This window comes from Bison bison, unplaced genomic scaffold (assembly GCF_000754665.1).
Source record: "Bison bison bison isolate TAMUID 2011002044 unplaced genomic scaffold, Bison_UMD1.0 scf7180017863957, whole genome shotgun sequence".
NCBI classification, from domain to species: Eukaryota; Metazoa; Chordata; class Mammalia; order Artiodactyla; family Bovidae; genus Bison; species Bison bison.
Genome location: NW_011494529.1, coordinates 338,029 through 343,272, shown reverse-complemented (window position 1 = coordinate 343,272; position 5,244 = coordinate 338,029).

Sequence of the window (5,244 nt, the reverse complement as noted above, 5' to 3'; positions counted from 1 at the left end):
TGAAGTCGCTCAGTCGTGTCTGACTCTTAGCGACCCCATGGACTGCAGCCTTCCAGGCTCCTCCATCCATGGGATTTTCCAGGCAAGTGTACTGGAGTGGGGTGCCATTGGCTCTCTTAAAACATTCCAAATTCAAATATTACGTATACTTTCTGGGATACCTCTGCATTACTTGTGTGTGTGTGTGTGTGTTTTTCCCCTTTGTATATTGCTGAATTTAATAACTGAGAAGTGCTAGGTGAGAAAAATACTTATTTCCTAACTCAGTGTGTTTCCATGTGAAGGAATTTTGCTAGAGGACATGTGAGCCTTTCTCTGTTATTCCTCTCGTGAGGGAGGAGGATGACATCTAAATGGTGAGTTTAGAAAAAAGGACCAGGCATTTGTGGACCAGCCATTCCTGCACATTTTGGACTTGACTGCTCACTGCTACTGCTCAGTCACTTCAGTCGTGTTCGACTCTGTGCGACCCCATAGACGGCAGCCCACCAGGCTCCCCCATCCCTGGGATTCTCCAGGCAAGAACACTGGAGTGGGTTGCCATTTCCTTCTCCAATGCATGAAGGGAAAAGTGAAAGTGAAGTCGCTCAGTCGTGTCTGACTCTTAGCGACCCCATGGACTGCAGCCTTCCAGGCTCCTCCATCCATGGGATTTTCCAGGCAAGAGTACTGGAGTGGGTTGCCATTGCCTTCTGGCTTTCAGTGTCTTCCATGCCATGACCTTAGCAGAACATGTGCTATACTTGTGGTTGAGGTCTGCATCTGTTTAGTGATGCATATGATTGGGTAGGTAAGTCTGACTAGTTCCTAAACTATAAGCAAGTTCACCTGGTTGTGTATAATTTTTTTAAAAAAGATTATTTATTTATTTATTGGCTGTGGTGGGTCTTTGTTGCTGTGCGAGGGCTTTCTCTAGTTGCAGAGAGTGGGAGCTACTCTTCATTGAGGTACATGGGTTTCTCATTGCAGTGGCTTTGCTTGTTGCAGAGCACAGGTTCTAGGCACGTGGGCTTCAGCTGTTGCAGTGCATAGGCTCAGTAGTTGGGGTGCACAGGCTTAGTTGCCCCACAGCATGTGGGATCTTCCTGCACCAAGGACTGAACCGGTGTCCCCTGCATTGCAAGGCAGATTCCTAATCATTGGACCAACAGCGAAGGCCCTAGTTGCACATCATTTAATGTAGCTTTCATTAGAAATAAAGCTAATACTTAACTCTGATACCTGTGTCTACTTCTTAACTATTTCTAAATCTAGGTGGATAGGGAAGAGAAGAGTTATGAATTAGCTACTTAAAACCCTAACAGTATAAGGGAGTGAGTGGTTAAGAGCACATGTGTGGAAAGGAGATTGCCAGATTTCAAATTCCAGCTGCATTACTTTTCAGCTGTGTTACCTTGTGCAGGTTAAACTCTCTGTCTTAGTTACCTTATTTGTGAATCGGGGACAATAATAGTACCTACCTTCATACAGTTGATGAGAGGATTAAATAAGTTAATACATGTAAAGTGGTTAGAATAGTCCTTGGTATACAGGCTTCCCTGGTGGCTCAGAGGTTAAAGTATTTGCCTCCAGTGCGGGAGACCCAGATTTGATCCCTGGGTCGGGAAGATCCCCAGGAGAAGGAAATGGTAACCACTCCAGTATTCTTGCCCAGAGAATCCCATGGACAGAGGAGCCTGGTGGGCTATAGTCCACGGGGTTGCAAAGAGTCGGACTCGACTGAGCGACTTCACTTCACTTCTTCATACAGTAAGCATGCAACAAATGTTAGCTTTTCTCATTATTAATACTAATAACCCAAAGATACAACCTGAATATTTGCAAATAATTTGCATTCAGCTTCTAACTTCCCTCCTTAAAAGATGTTGATTTACTGATTGTCATCCCAGGGGCTTTCTCCTGGTTAATTCTCTGTGCTAAACATAGTAATTTAGTCTTTCTTCTCTACTTGTCACAATCGGTAGAAATGGGATTCACAGTGACATTCCTTAGGGGCAGTTTTTAAAATTTTTATTTATTTATTTGGCTGTGTCGGGTCTTAGTTGCAGCACTCAGGATCATCATTATGTCATGCAGATCTTTCATTGAAGCTTATGTACTCTATGTATTTGAGGTGCACAGGCTTGGTTTCTCTGTGGCCGGTGGAATCTTAGTTCCACAATCGGGGATCGAACCCGCATTCCCTGCACTGCAAGGCAGATTCTTAATCACTAGACCACCAGGTATGTCCCAGGGACACTTTTAGACTTCTTTCATGAGGTCTTCATGCTAGTCTGCTGTACTCACTCTTATTTCAGAATCACTTTGCTAATTCTATGTAATTTAGCAATAAAATATATGCTGTCATATGTAATGGGGTGCTAGATAGAGTAAAAATTAAAAAAAAAAAAAAGAAACACCTGAGCTGCTGTTCTTAGGATACAAATATGCTGCAGTTATATTTGGGGGGGAATGTTTAATATTTTGTCATGGAAAATTTCAAACATACAGAAAAGTTGAAAGACTGTTGCAATAGACACCTGTATACTCATCATCTTACCAGTAACATTTTAGTATACTTGCTCTATCATGTAATTGATCCAGTCATTCATCCTTGATCCATCCATCATTCCATCTTACTTTTCTTAGGCATTTCAAAGTAGCGTGTTGCCATAATATTCTGAAATGCTAACCTTTGATTTATTCCTTGAAATTTCGTATAATTCCTCAATTTCCTCTCAGAGGCAGAAGTAGTGTAGCTTAGAGAATGGATCTGAAGCCTGACTGCTTGAAATCCAGTTCTGCCGCTTACTAGTAATGTGACTGTGTAACCTTACTGTTATTTAGTGTCTTCATTTGTAACAAGAGATTAATAATAGTACCTACCTCTTGAAGTTGCTGTGAGAATACATGTCAAGTGCTTACAACAGTGCTTGGCTAGCAAACACTTGCAGAGTACCATCTCATGTTAGACAATGTATGTGTTTAATTCTCTTTCATTTTGGTAACACCTAAACCCCATGGGGGTAGTACCACTATTATTAAATATATTGCATATTAGCTATTGGGCTTCTCAGGTGGTGCTAGTGGTAAAGAACCCACCTGCCAATGCAGGAGACAATAGATGCAGGTTCGATCCCTGGGTTGAGAAGATCCCCTGGAGGAGGGCCTGGCAACCCACTCCAGTATTCTTGCCTGGAGAACCCCATGGACAGAGGAGCCTGGCGGGCTATGGTCCATAGGGTCACAAAGAGTTGAACATAACTGAAGCGACTTAATCTAGACTAGCCTAGCCTATGTTAGCTATTATTATTTGTTATAGCAGAAATTCAGAGGGAAAAAGTGTCTGCTTAGTTTTGAGTTTTAAACCAGACATTTTGAAGTTGATAGCAAAAAGGAATAAAGGTTTTTAGAAAGAAACTGAGCTGTTTGTCAAACACTGAAGATTGCATCATTAACAATTGATTTCGAAACAACAGATAAAGACTCGCAGCTGGCCAAATTGTATAAATTTTCTTAGCCTTGGAGAGGAGAGAGGAGCAGAAACCAGAGAGAAGCTAATGAAGGTAAATGGGACCTTCCCCAAGCCAGGCTGATTCCCAGAGCTGGGATAAATGTCCCTGTGGATGAACTTGGGAATTTGATAGCAGAGAATTTTGCTTCCTGCTAATATTTTTTGGACTCTAAACGATGTAATCTTTTTTTTTTTTAATCCCATCCATCTCTTCAGTTCAGACTAGGACATTATCCACTGCCTTAGAAAAAGGAAACCGTAAGAAAGAAAATATTAAGTATTTAGCTTTTGAGCACCAAAACCCAAAGACATGGAAAAACAAAAACATGTTTTGATGAGTACAGTTGTTTCTGGTTCTAGAGGAGATACAAATTTTCTGGACTAGAAGAGAATTCAAGGGGCTTCTGAGTTTGCCAAGCAGTCAAGAATCTGCCTTCAATGCAGGAGAAGATAACTCAAGGACAGGCCCAAACAGACTGGAAAAAGTTGGTCATGCTAGTTGGGGATGGTCTTCTGTTTCCAATTATACTTGATGCTACTGCTAAGTCACTTCAGTCGTGTCCGATTCTGTGCAACCCCATAGACGGCAGCCCACCAGGCTGCCCGGTCCCTGGGATTCTCCAGGCAAGAACACTGGAGTGGGTTGCCATTTCCTTCTCCAATGCATGAAAGTGAAAAGTGAAAGTGAAGTCGCTTAGTCGTGTCCGAGTCTTAGCGATCCCATGGACTGCAGCCTACCAGGCTCCTCCATCCATGGGATTCTCCAGGCAAGAGTACTGGAGTGGGGTGCCATTGCCTTCTCCGAATTATACTTGATATTTACCAAAATTATTTAAGTGTTGTTAGGGTATATGTTGTTAGGGTGTATATATATATATATTTGTGTGTGTGATGCACTGGTCATAACAAACACTCTCTTTCAACAACACAAAAGAAGACTCTACACATGGACATCACCAGATGGTCAACACCGAAATCAGATTGATTATATTCTTTGCAGCCAAAGATAGAGCTCTATACAGTCAGCAAAAATAAGACCAGGAGCTGACTGTGGCTCAGATCATGAACTCCTTATTGCCAGATTCAGACTTAAAGAAAGTGGGGAAAACCACTAGACCATTCAGATATGACCTAAATCAAATCCCTTATGATTATACAGTGGAAGTGAGAAATAGATTTAAGGGACTAAATCTGATAGAGTGCCTGATGAACTATGGACGGAGGTTTGTGACACTGTACAGGAGACAGGATCAAGACCATCCCCATGGAAAAGAAATGCAAAAAAGCAAAATGACTGTCTGAGGAGGGCTTACAAATAGCTGTGAAAAGGAGAGAAGCGAGAGGCAAAGGAGAAAAGGAAAGATATAAGCATCTGAATGCAGAGTTCCAAAGAATAGCAAGGAGAGATAAGAAAACCTTCCTTAGTGATCAATGCAAAGAAATAGAGGAAAACAACAGAATGGGAAAGATGAGAGATCTCTTCAAGAAAATTAGAGATACCAAGGGAACATTTCATGCAAAGATGGGCTCGATAAAGGACAGAAATGGTATGGACCTGACAGAAGCAGAAGATATTAAGAAGAAGTGGCAAGAATACACAGGAGAACTATACAAAAAAGATCTTCATGACCCAGACAATCACAGTGGTGTGATCACTCACCTAGAGCCAGACATCCTGGAAAGTGAAGTCAAGTGGGCCTTAGAAAGCATTACTACAAACAAAGCTAGTGGAGGTGATGGAATTCCAGTTG